The following is a 14,185-nucleotide window of genomic DNA, read 5'->3' as shown; positions in this document are numbered from 1 at the left end:
CAACCCCTTATTCTTCTAGATTTGTTTGTTTTAGGTTGACTTAGCTGTGTTGCTTATCAAACTTGCAAATAACATCCTATAAGAAATCCCTTGTATTCCATGAATACAGGTGTATACAGATAGAAAAGAAAATCAGTCATATAAACACAGTTTATTTGGTATCACTCTAAGTCAGTATTTTGCTAAGCTAAATATAATGGACTAATAAAAAGATTAACGTGTAATACAAAAACAGGAGGTAGAACAAAAATACTCTTAATTGCCTTTGGGGGCAGCAGTTTTGCCTTCCTTCCTCTTTTTCTTCCTTCCTTCTGACCTTCATTCCTATGTGATGATAAAGCTAATATTAGTATTAGTTTGCATTCCCTGAGCACATAGGAGATGCCTAGTCTAGTTCTGATGAGAACTAGACTTAATGTCCTAAAATAATTCCACCTGGAATTTTTGCTTCATGTTTTTGTCTCATAGGAACTTAATGTGCCTACTCTGGTAAGATAATTGGATGCTATTTTATTCTACATGTATGATCCACAGAAGGTGAGGTATTGATGTTGGCTTTTAGTTACATAGGAGGGACCAGGGATTGGACCATTTTTTACTCATCTTTGAAACCCAAGAATCTAGCAGAACATGGCATAGAGTAGGCACTCAACAACTATCAAGGGATAATGTGGCTTTGTTTTATTTTTTTCTGAACATTTACATATGCAAATAATAAAGAAAATAGTATTTAAATAGCCAAATTATTTATCCATACCCAAACATACCATGTTTTCTTTCTCTTATTTCCACCCATGTTTTACTCAAGTAGAATTTCTTTTAAGTAGTCTTACCTAAAGATTCCTATTTAGATTCCTAATTAGTCCTCAAATTTCATATGGAGCAATCATACTCCTGTGATACTTCTGCAGACTCTTCTATTTTCTAATGTTTCTTCCTTCACAGTGCACAGCACCTGGTACAGGCTGCTCTATATGATAGTGTGATTGCCTATTGACTTCAAAGAATGCCCGTCCCTATGCTATGAATTTCTTAAAGGTAGTTATGATGGTTGATTTTATATCAACTTGACTGGGTCATGGAATGCCTAAATAGCTGGCTAAACATTATTTTGGGTATGTCTGTGAGGGTACGATGAATCAGATACGATCACCTCAAATGCTCAAGTGTTAAAGGATTGGACCCCAGGGAATATTGTTGGGAGGTCCCTTAAGAAAAGGGATCTATAGGAGAGATCCTAAGGACACTGGGGGCATGAGGTAGTTCTCCTGTGATCCTTTAAGTTCACATAAGACAATTGTTATAAAAGGAGCAAGTGTGGCTCCTCTTATCCTCTATCTTCTCCTGGTTCAAGGTATTTTGCTTCTGCCTGTGCTCTCATAGCTATTTGTGCTATGAGATGATACAACCAAGGGGCAGCCTTTGGCAGAAAGCCTGCACTATACTACTTGGACTTTAAACCTCCGAAGCTGTGATGTACACAAACCTCTTCTTCACAAGTAGCCTGTCTCAGATATTTCGTTATAACGATGAAAAGCTGACTACTACAGAGGGTATTTCTGGAAGAGATTAGCATTTGAATAGGTGGACTTAGGAAGCAGAAGGACCTCCCCAATGTGAATGGGCATCAAATAATTTATTGAGGATATGACTAGGACAAAAAGGCAGAGGAAGATGTAATTCTCTCTCTGCTTAACTGCTTGAGCCAGAACATTGATCTGCCCTCAGTTCTCCTGGTTATCAGTCTTTCAAACCTGAACTGGACTCTACATCCTTGGCTTTCTGGTTCTCAGGATCTTCAAACTATACCATTGGTTTTCCTATGTCTCCAGCAGACAGCAGATGTCTCAGCGTTCATAATCACTTGAGCGGTGGTGTGTGTATTGTTGGGAGGGGGACGGCTGTCCTACTGGCTCTGTTTCTCTGGAGAACTCTGCTACAGTAGGGAAAATGTCTTTTCATCATGGTTGCCCCAATTCTAGCATGAGTTTGATTTGAGGAACTAATCCAACACCAATGGAATCAAAACCCATTTCCTTTCATATTCAAACAGGAAAGTCAGATAGCTAATCAAGAAATTGGAACAAAATGTGATACATACTATAGTAGAAATATAAGTAAAGTCTCATGGAGCACAAAGAAGAGGATGGTTATTTCTTCCTGGAGGTTAGGATTAGATTGCATAGAGGAGGTAACACTCGACCTGGTCTTGTCATATGAGAAAAACTCCGCTAAGTGGATAATCTAGAAGAGGAAACTTTTTGAGCAAAGACAGGAAGATTTAAAAGTGTACAGTATGGCAACTGGAATTCTGCTTCCGGTCAATTGAATTTATCCTCCCACCCGAAACAACTGAAAGAACAGACAAAATACATGAACTGATGGTTTCAAGATACTAGACACAGGTAACAAAGAACAGTGACTGGACCACTCGCCCGCGCTGCCCCAGCTGCTCTGCGCTGGTGCGCCACCCGGCGGGTGCTGGCCCGTATGGCTACACACGCTCGGCCCTCGCAGGACCATCTCGGGCGCCCGGGCCCTGGCGGCCAGCGAGCCCAAGGGTGGTGAGACCCACAGCAAGATTCTTGAGGAGCCCCTCGGACACCCTGACTTCTTCAACGTTAAGGAGCTGTTTTCCGTGAAAAGCCTCTTTGGTGCCCGCTTGCACCTGGAGCACAAAGCTGGCTGTCAGCACAGGTTTATGGAGCCCTACATCTTCCGGAGCCTCCTAAACCATGACATCATCAACCTGGAACTGACGGCCTCGCACCTCCATCTGCCCTTGAATTTCACTGCCCACGTGGACTGCTGCAAGGGCACCAACTTGTTTGTGAACCACAAGCGGCAGTTCACACGACTGTTCGAGAACACTGCCCGAGACTGCAGCGACTATGCCCATACCCTCTACTTCAAGGGTGGCCTGCTGACCAACACTCCGCTCCTTTTCGGCCCCACAGTCCACCTATCTGACTTCATCATCTTCCTGCACACACTCAACAATGTCTTCGAGCCCTACATGACTGTAAGAAATGTAACCAAGATGAACATTCCCACGGTTGGCATCGCGGACACCAACTGTAACCCCTGCTTCATCACCTATTTCTTCCCTGGCAACGACGACTCCCCACCATCTGAACAGCTTTTCTGAAGGCTCTTCCCAACAGTCATTATCAGGGTCAAGGAGAAACAGCGGCAGGTGGAGGCCCTGTGTCCATTGCAGAGCCCCAAGGAGGCAGAGGGCCACTGTTCTCCCAGAGTTAATGTGAACCATTCCCTGTGATGTGCCACCATCCTGTCCCAAGTCACTCGTGAGGCCTGATCTGAGCTGGAAGTCCCTTGCATTCTCAGTCAGAGGCTCTTGTTAGTGACAGCATTCAATATCCCTGACCATCCCAGGGCCAAGCTTGAAACTTGACTGCATCTTAGTGGGGCAGACATGCAGGGCAAATCAAATTGCATGTCCCCAATGGCCTAGTTAGGACATGAAGGTGGATGCCTTGACTGCTAGAAAAAGGGGTTCTCCCTGGCCCCTGACAAGTCCTGGCTTCTACCTTGACGCTGGGTGTTAGGAAGATTCAGATACCAGCTCATTTCATATCAACCAGAATACCCCCGGTGGGCTGCTTTCCTGGCTTCAGGGGCCTTTTTGCATAGTGATGTTGTGGCATGAACCCCTGGGAAGCTCTGGTTGAGTCAGGCTGAGCAAAGCAGGTGGCAGAACTCCAGCAAAAATAAACTTACATTTGAGTAGAAAAAGAATGAAAGAACAGCAATTGATACAAGGTGGGGAAGTAAGATGAGTCCTGTAATTGTCCAAATTTACCTGGTTTACAGACCATGGTGCAGGGCGAAGGAGCTCAGGAGCCATTGATCTCCTTAAGTTGAGGAGACTCCCTAATCTGGGATTCTCAGGGGACCAAGGTTGCTAGAGTCTACAAGGAAAAGTACTGGGGCTGCACAAAGAAAGAACTCTAGAGACCTGAAGAGATTCCCTCTAGAGTCTACAACTGAGTGCTGGTCAACACATACATGATGAAAAAATTACCTGAGGCTGGGAAAAGAACAACCGAAAGGATTAGAGGGAATAATCCTTGGAGCTAATCCATCTGTGGAAATAGTTCCTGTTCCCATAGCCAGGCTGAAAAATCTCATTATTCACAGAGAATTAGACAGAAAGATTTTACCTCAGAAGTAGGGGAAAAAATAGCCCTAGACATGAAACTGCTCTAGAAGGCTAAGGATATAGCTCAGTGATAAAGTGTTTGCCTACTATACATGAAGACTTGGGTTCAATCCCCAGCACTGCAAAAACAAAACAAAAACAACAGCAACAGCTCTAGTCCTGCTTAACAAATCTCAAAACAAAGCAAACAATGTGCCATAAACACTAGTGTGCCAAATAACACTAGAGGGCTGGGGGCTGGGGTATAGTTCAGTGATAGTATGCTTTTCTAGCATGCACAAGGCCCTGGATTTAGCATGCAGGAGGCCCTGGGCTCATTCCCCAACACCAAAACAATGAGTGTATCTCACAGTTTCTGTGAATCCTGAATCCAGGTAAAAGTTAACTGGTTCCTCTGCTCAAGACCTCACCAAGTTGAAATCAGGGTATGGCTATGGCCGTGAGTTTCCTCCAAGGCTCAGAGTCCTTCAGCAAGTCATTCAATTCTTTTCACTATTTGCTTTTTTTTTTAGTTGTGGGATGAAGGTCCCTGTTTTCTTGCTGGCTATTGATTAGGGACCACTGTCAGTTCCTAGAGGGTCTCTGAGCAACAGACCAGTAAGTCTCTCTGATGTTTCATCTTCTTTTAAAGCCTCCACTGATTTGATCAGGCCCACCCAGAATGATATCTCACTGCCTGATGTGGTTCTAAAAGTACATAAATATTATATTTGCAAGAATCATATTAAAAGCAGGGAGATTAAATATATGTGAAGTAAAGCATGGTTTCTAAACTTTATTTGAATTAGTAAATTGTAAACACCAGTAAAGGCAGGTAAGTTGTATGTATGTAAAATGTAATACCTAGAGTAATCACTAAAATGCTATTTCTTACCCAGAATCAATCCTATTCAAATGTGCCATAAGGATAAATGGAATTGCAAAAAATATTCAAGTAACCCATAGGAAAGCAGGATAAAGAAAGTGGAGAAACAAAAAGCAGAGAGAAGAAGCAAAACAAAATAAAATAAAATGTCAGACTTAAGTAACAATAATGATGCTAATGTAAATAGATGAAAATACCAGTCAAGACTTACTATAGGAGCTGGGCGTGTTGGCATGAGCCTGTAGACCCAGCTACTCAGGAGACTGAGACAGGAGGAATGTTTGAGCCCATGAGTTCCAGCCCAGTGTGGGCAATATAGTGAAATTGCATCTGAATGGGAGAGGATTAAAAAAAAGACTATAAATCTACAATAATCAGGACAGTTTGGTAACAGTGAAAGAATAGACAAATAGATTGACAAAATAGGATAGAAAGCCCAGAAGTAACCCACATAAATATAGTCAACTGACCTTCAACAAAGTCAAAGACAATTCAATAAAGAAAGGATAGTCTTTTCAAAAATGGTGCTAAAATAACAATAACCATGTTTTTGGGAGGAAGGAAGAATCTGGACAGAATCTTGCACTTTTCACAAACTTAACTCCTAATGGATCAAAGACCTAAATGTAAAATGCTAAAACTAAAAAATGCTTGGAAGAGAGGAGAAATGGAAATGACTTCTGCTGTATCCAGAGTAGGATCAACACAAGAGATAATTGATAAAAATGGACTTCATTAAAATTAAAGATGTCTGGTCTAGAAAAAACTGTTAAGAGAATGAGAAGACAAGCCATAGACTGGGAAGAAATCTTTGTAAAACACATAACTGATAAAGAATTCTTAAAAATAAGAAAACAAAGAACCCAACTTAAAAATGAGAAAGATTTGAATGGACATCTTACCAAAGAAGATAAGCAAATAAAAAATAAACATATGAAAAGATGTTCAACATCACATGTTATTAGGGAATTGCAAATTAAAACAACAGCGAGATACCACTCAAAATTATTAAAGTAATATAAAAAAAACAGTGATAACAGTAAATGCTGGTGAGGATATGGAGCAATAGGAACTCTCATTCATTGTTTGTAGGAATGAAAATGTTACAACCAGTTGAGAAGACAGTTTGTCACTTTTTTTATAAGACTGAACATATTCTTACCATAAAAAATTCAGTGATCATGCTCTTTGATATTTACTCAAATGGCATGAAAACTTTCTTAACAAGTGCACAAGAAATGAAACCAAGAATCAATATGTGGTATGCCATCAAACTACATAGCTTCTGTATAGCAAAAGAAATTATTAAGAGTATGAAGAGAGAGGCTATAGAATGGGAAAAAATTTTGACCAGCTACTCCTTGGACAGGGAATTAATATCCAGGATATATAAAGAATTCAAAAAATACCAAAAACAAACAAACAAACAAATAACCCAATCAATAAATGGGCAAAAGAACTAAACAGAAACTTCTCAAAAGAAGAAACACAAAAGGCCAATAAATACATGAAAAAAAATATTCAACATCTTTAGCAATTAGGGAAATGCAAATCAAAACTACACCAAGATTTCATCTCACTCTAGTCAGAATGGCAATGATCAAGAATATAAAGAACAATAAATGCTGTCGAAGTTGTGGAGAAAAGTGTACAATTACATGTTGTTGGTGGGATTGCAGACTAGTATAACCACTCTGGAAAGAATGGAGATTCCTCAAAAAACTAGGAATGGAACCACCATATGACCCACCTATTCCACTTCCCAAAAGATCTAAAATAGGACTGCGGTTGTGGCTCAGAACGCTTGCCTGGCACATATGAGGCCCTGGGTTTGATCCTCAGTACCACAAATAAATAAATAAAATTAACATCCAGGTTTGATCCCCAGTAAAAAAAAAAAAAAAAAAATTAACATCCACTGACAACTAAAAAAAATTTAGAAAAAGATCTAAAATAGGCATACTACAGTGACATAGCTACCTCAATGTTTATAACAGCACAATTCACAATAGCTAAATTATAGACTCAAACCAGATGCCTGTCAATAGATGAACGAATTAAGAAATTGTGACATATATATATACAATAGAGTTCTACTCAGTCATAAAAAAGAATGAAATTATAGTATTTGCCAGTAAATGGATGGAAATGGAGACTATCATGCTAAGTGAAATTAGCCAAACTTAAGAAATTCAAAGGACAAATTTTTCTCTCATATGTAGAAACTAGAGTAAAATAAAGGAAATGGAGAGGGAAGGACGAGATAACAGAAAGAACCAATCAAATACAAATTATAGATGACTGAAAGGAAGTTTAGTAGAGTAAAGGAAGGAGACTGGAAGAGGGAAGAGAAGATGGGAGGGAAAAGTGGGAAGGAAAAGAGGGAACCATGAATTGAAATCAATTTCAGTATATATATGAGTTTGTCAGGATGAACCCAACTACTATGTATAACTATAAAATCCTAATAATAATAATAACAAAAAATATATTAAAAGCAGGTACCAAGAGGGGATTAAATATGAGAGAACATGGAGAGGGTGCTGAGGAAGACCTGGAGAGCCATCAGACATTTATTCAGGCATGTCTACCTGAGTAAAAGAGAGAAGATTCATAGTGTACAGTGCAATTATAGGGAAAATTCATCAAGCCCATTGTTAACTAATGTTGTTGGCAAGAGGATTTCCTGTCTTTCAGGAGTGGATTTTAATATGCCTGTTTTACCCAACTGTTGGTTGACAGCAGCCTTTGGGAAGCACGGCCATGTGTCAAAGCAGTAATGGATTTCAGAGTCCACAACTGGTTGTCACTTGTGCTTCTGGCTGGGTGTGGTGGCACAGGGATTGTAGAATCCCAGTGGCTCAGGAGGCTGAGGCAGGAGGATCAAGAGTTCAAAGCCAGTCTCAGCAACTTACAGAGACCCTGTCTCTAAATAAAATACAAAATAGGGCTAGAGATGTGGTTCAGTGGTCAAGTGCTCCTGAGTTCAATTCCCGGTACCAAAGGAAAAAAAAAATTAAAATGTAAAAATTAAAAAATAAATTTAAAACTGATATTTGTGAGTTATTTAGGTTGTTTTACAGCATTTCTAAAATTGATTTTTTAACCACTCAGAGAAACTTTGGGTTTTCAATTTTTTTTTAATATTTCTATCAAGATAGAAGATAATCACAGTCCATTAAGGATGGAAAATGAACAATAAAAACATAGATATACTCAAAAGATATACAATGTGAATATATGCCTCATATATTTTTGAAAATTCTTAACAATTATATAAATCTTTGGTCCGTTATAATTAGATACTAGCTTCCTCTTATAGTAAATTGAAAATATTACAGAGCCTTTACTTGTATATTAATACACACACATACACACACACACACACACACACACACAAATACATATAAACACATGCAAATCCACAGATTATGAAGTCAGAGACCTCTGTCAAAATTATGGTTCTGCCCATACAAGCTTTCTGACATGGCACAAGTGAATTCATATTCTGAGGCTCAAAGTCTTTATCTATAAAATGGAGATATGGCAGTGGGTTATGAAAAGTTAATAATCAGATAAAAATCTAGGACTATACATGGCACATGGGACTCAATAATTTAATAAATATTATTCACTAAAATTATTAAACTATTATTATATTCAACACATTACTCTGATGTTTTATTCCACTCACATTATAAATTTTAAAATAAATAATAGGGCTGAGTAATGTAGCTAAATGATAGAGTACTTGTGCATCATGCACAAAACCCTGGATTTGATACCTAGCACTGGAAAAACTAAACAAAAATAAATAAATAAATAAAATAATATGTCTTTGTGAAATACTTATATTTGCCTCTTAATTACAAAAAATGCAAAAAGTACTTTAATTGCAACTTTTAATCCTTTGGGAGCATTAACTTGAAAATCTGGTCATTCAATTTTAATAGAGAGAAACTGAATAATTAATACTGATATTCAGAAACTTAAATATGAATATTCATATTTATAATTATTATTTTTGTTGAGTTTTTTTGGGGGGGCACCAGGGATTGAAATCAGGGGCACTCAACCACTGAGCCACATCCCCAGCCCTATTTTTCTGTATTTTACTTAGAGACAGGGTCTCAGTGAGTTGCTGAGGCTGGCTTTGAACTCTTGATCCTCCTGCCTCAGCCTCCCTAGTCACTGGAATTACAGGTGTGCACCTCTGTGCCCTGCTTCATATTTATAATATTTAATATAAGCCTACAAATGCTTATTCATGTTTTATCTTTCAAAAATGCCAATTCTATGTCGTTATGAATGTATTTTTACTTCTCCAATGCAAAAAACTCTTGTATATTTAGAGTGCAAGCAATTGAGAAAATCAAATAACTGAAAACTTTCTACATTTCATACTTGCAAAGAAAAGTTTGACAAAAATGAATTCCAAATAAGCAAACTGACTTGGAGATCTTTTCCTTTTTCTTTCTTTTTTTTTTTTTTTTTTTGAACTTTCCAGAGTATGATTTCAAGAGTATTCCATAAAGCTTTTATCAATGGTCATATTCATGCAGATATATGATGTTCAAAGTGATGATGCTAACATACATGAAAATCTTTAAATTATTTTGAATAATGTAAAAAAAAGTCAGTGTAATTTGTTTTTTGGGGTGAACCAAGGGCCTTGTGCATGCTAGGCAGGCACTCTGCCTCCAAGTTAAATCTCTAACCACCATCAGTATAATTTGTGCTAAATAAATTTAAAATATGGCATATTTTAATTACTTTTATCAAACTCACATACTTACAAAAAACACATACTTTATGTCCAGATTTTATTTTTTTAAATTTTTTTTGTAGATAGACACAATACCTTAATTTTTATTTATTTATTTTTATGTGGTGCTGAGGATCGAATCCAGTGCCTCACACATAACAGGTGAGTGCTTTACCACTGAGCTACAACCCCAGCCCCTAAGAGCAGATTTTAAAATTATGTCTTGCATAGACTGAAGATTACATAGTGAAGCCTTATCTGCAACTGGCCAACTGGCCTTATCCCTTATCTCCAATAGGAGATTTTATACACACACACACACACACACACACACACACACACATCTTGAGCAGTAGTGATGACTAGATATGAATTCTGAGAACATGAAGACTAGTATTTAGAGGTGATGTATTTTAGAAATAGCAGAGGAAAGATTTTTAGGTGCAGATGCACTTGTGTGAGAGATTCCTGCCATCTTCTTGTGCTGTGGGGCAAAGCTTGTTCCTCTCCCGCTCAGCCGCCCAGGTTGAATTGACCACAGCAATGATTTTGGAGAAGCCTAGTCCCCTGTTGGTCCGGCAGGAATTTGTGAGACAGTATTACACACTGATGAACCAGGCCCCAGATATGCTGCATAGATTTTATGGAAAGAACTCTTCATATGTCCGTGGGGGCTTGGATTCAAATGGAAAGCCAGCAGATGCAGTCTATAGACAGAAAGAAATTCACAGGAAAGTAATGTCACAAAACTTCACCAATTGTCACACCAGTATTTGCCATGTTGAAGCTCATGCTACTCTAAATAATGGTGTGGTGGTCCAGGTGATCGGGCTGTTATCAAACAACAACCAGGCTTTGAGAAGATTCATGCAAATGTTTGTCCTTGCCCCTGAGGGCTCTGTTGCAAATAAATTCTATGTTCATAATGATTTATCTTCAGATACCAAGATGAAGTCTTTGGTGGTTTTGTCACTGAGCCTCAGGAGGAATCTGAGGAAGAAGTAGAGGAGCCTGAAGAAAGACAGCAGACAGCTGAGTTGGTACCTGATGATTCTGGAATGTTCTATGATCAGGCTGTCAGCAAGGACTTGGAAGAACATTTAGAGGACTTGGAAGAACATTTGCTGAACCGGAGCCTGATCCTGAACCAGAACCAGAGCAAGACCCCGTATCTGAAATCCAAGAGGAAAAGTCTGAGCTGGTATTAGAAGAACCTGCTCCTGAGGATGCTCAGAAGAGTTCTTCTCCAGCACCTACAGACATAGCTCAGGCAGTACAGGAAGACTTGAGGACATTTTCTTGGGCATCTGTGACCAATAAGAACCTTCCTCCCAGTGGAGTCCTTCCTGTTACTGGGATACCACTCCATGTTGTTAAAGTACCAGCTTCACAGCGCCAACCAGAGTCTAAACCTGAATCTCAGATTCCACCCCAGAGCCTCAGAAGGATCAAAGAGTACGAGAACAACGAATAAATATTCCTCCTCAGAGGCGACCCAGACCAATCCGTGAGGCTAGTGAGCAGGGTGATGTTAAAGCCCGAAGAATTGTAAGACACCCTGATAGTCACCAACTCTTCACTGGCAATCTGCCTCATGAAGTGGACAAATCAGAACTTAAAGATTTCTTTCAAAACTATGGGAATGTGGTGGAGCTGCGCATAAATAATGGTAGAAAATTACCCAATTTTGGCTTTGTTGTGTTTGATGATTCTGAGCCTGTTCAGAAGTTCCTTAGCAACAGGCCCATCATATTCAGAGAAGTCCGACTGAATGTGGGAGAGAAGACTCGAGCTGTCCGGGAAGGGGACCGTCAAGGGGACCGTCGAGACGACCGCCTGCGAGGACCTGGAGGCCCTCGAGGTGGGCTGGGTGGTGGAATGAGGCCCTCCCCGTGGAGGCATGGTGCAGAAACCAGGATTTGGGGAGGGAAGGGGGATTGCTCCAAGGCAGTGAATTGCTCTTCACTGATCTTCATGAAGCATAAAAACTCCAACTTCTGCAGAATGGTGAATTTCTTCAACCAGCCTTTGTTATCTGGGAGTTATGATGATCTTAGTCTTATAAACTGCTTAAGTTTGTACAATTTTACTTCTTTTTGTGTTAATGATGTGTGCTCCCTCTCTTCTCTCTTCTCCTGGCCTTTTAGTTCTTCACTTCCAGTTTTGTGGAACTCTATTTTAGGAGTAACTGATTTTTAAAGAAGAAAAAAAAAAAAAAATGAAAAAACTGAATTTCCTTACTTTGCATATACAGATTGGAATTTTTTTTTAAAACAGACATTTCCCTCAAAGGAATGTATTTTGCTTATTACTGACATTTGGTATGTTTCATTCATTGGAATATTTCTTACTTATTTCCTATGTGTTTCAAAGCCTGTGAGAAAGGCAGGATTTGACGAGCATTTTGGAGGCAGGAAAAATCCAAATGGTTTATTCTTTGAAAGTTGACTACCTTCTGATGTGGAAAAATTGCCATTTGGAAAATTTGGCATTCGATTCTCTCTGATGTGGTTAAAAACTGAATAAAAGGTGTTAATAGAACTTTTTTCTTTTGATATTTGATTAGAATTATTTTGTGATCAAAATAATTCTATAGAATGCTTTTCTTGAACTGTTAGATTCTTTTAGAGTTTTTTCATGTTTCATTTGTATTTGTAAAAAAAAAAAAAAACCCAGAAAACAAACAAAAAAAACCCCAAATCCAAATAACAATCAGAGCAAAACTGTTGTGCCTTCTTAGTTTTTAAAGAAAAATAATTTTAAAAAATTTAGATTTGTTTTATTAGGTTCCAAGTATGTGGGGAATTGTAGAGTTCCTCTTTTCATCACCCTGTATGTCTTTTGTTAATATTTGCTATACCTTATTTTAAAACTGAGTCTCAAACTGGAATGCCTTGGAGGACAGATGCTTCTGTAGAGGTCCTTTGACCTCTACATTAAGCATTTGTATTAAGTTTTATTTTGGTATCTAATCAGATTTTTAATCATAGACCATAAGAAGGAATGCAACTTTAATATTGGACTTTGCTGATGTGCTTTAGTGTCTGCAATTTTTTTTCTTTAAATCATAGCCATATGGTAAATTTTCTATTTTGTTATGGTTCTCTTTTGATGGGCATGTGGTGGGTGTTTCTTGGAAATGGCCAATTTTTATTAAAATATTTCTGGAAGAAAATTAAAAAAAAAAAGACTTTTAGCTTTCTGATTTAGTCTCTAAAAGAAAAAATGCACCACCCAGCACAGTAGTGCATGCCTCTAATCCTAGTCACTTGAGAGGATGAGGCAGGAGGATAGAAAATTCGAGGCCATCTTCAGCAACCTAGTGAGACTCTGTCTCAAATTTTTTAAAAAATAAAAATAAAAAGGACTGGGAATTTAGCTCAGTGGTAAAGTGTCCCTGGGTTCAATCCTTGACCAAAAAAAAAAAAAAAAAAAAAAAAAAGAAAAGAAAAGAAAGATAAAAAGATAAAATGTACCATGTATGTTTGTGAACATCTTTTGTATACTTAAAATAACCTCAAATGAACATTGATTTATTGAGAACAATGTGAATGGATGGAACCATTTGGTTGAAAATGAAAAGTAGAACAGAAAGTATTAAGCATAAAGGACTTTTAACAATAATTTGCTGAAATGCCAACTCCTTCCTAATGTAAGCAAGTAACTTGAAAGAAATAAGAAGTATCAACTTTTTCATTGAGAAATTATTATGATGATAAAACATATTGGTGCATATAAAAAGGAATGTTAATAACTAACATTACTTAGAGTTTTACAACATAATAAATTCTTTCAATTATTTCAGGCATTATCATAATCTTCATATTCCAGAAGTGAAATCTGAGATGCAGAAAGGGTACTCCCCCTTTTTCATATTTAACCTTTCTGCCAAATCTCACCAAAAATAGTGTTTTCTCTCTCTCTTCAGTTGTAAGCACTGTTTTCTGGTTTATGGCCTCCTTCTCCCCTTCCTTTCTGAAAGGCCTATACCAAGAAAATAACAGCCATAAGTAAGTAGTTGCAGGGATTACTATTTCCTCCATGAATTACACAGCAAGCTATGCTAGCTTATGCTGCCTTGTTAGGACTAAAAACAACCTGACAAAATTCTCCACTATTCTGAGATCTAGAAATAGATATCAAGTAGATCTTGGCTCCCTCAGGAATTTAGGTTGACATTTAGAGAGTGGGAGTGTGTGCATTCTGGCACTGGGGATCACTCTGATGCTCAGTTCCACTAATGTTTACTGGAAAAAAATTAGTTTCAAGAAAGTATAAACAAGTAATCAAGCTAGAGCTCTCAAAATGTTGGAAAAAACACATCAGGGGTTACATAGAAGATTTGGAACTTTATTCACTCAATTAATTCCAC

The 14,185-nt window shown here is 38.2% G+C and overlaps 2 pseudogenes across 2 annotated transcripts; both read left to right on the top strand.

Annotated features, from left to right (window-relative positions):
* The first annotated feature begins 2,422 nt into the window (after positions 1-2,422).
* On the top strand, positions 2,423-3,280 carry LOC306643119 (small ribosomal subunit protein uS2m-like; annotated as a pseudogene). The gene has a single exon. The product of its transcript is annotated as a small ribosomal subunit protein uS2m-like (transcript).
* A 7,019-nt stretch (positions 3,281-10,299) lies between these two features.
* LOC306642835 (ras GTPase-activating protein-binding protein 1-like) lies at positions 10,300-12,028 on the top strand (annotated as a pseudogene). Its single transcript has one exon. The product of its transcript is annotated as a ras GTPase-activating protein-binding protein 1-like (transcript).
* Positions 12,029-14,185: the final 2,157 nt, after the last annotated feature.

Source organism: Sciurus vulgaris (genome assembly GCF_902686455.1).
Source record: "Sciurus vulgaris genome assembly, chromosome: 13".
Taxonomy (NCBI): domain Eukaryota; kingdom Metazoa; phylum Chordata; class Mammalia; order Rodentia; family Sciuridae; genus Sciurus; species Sciurus vulgaris.
The sequence above is the reverse complement of the archived record's forward strand: the minus strand, read 5'-3'. Positions and strand labels throughout refer to the sequence as shown.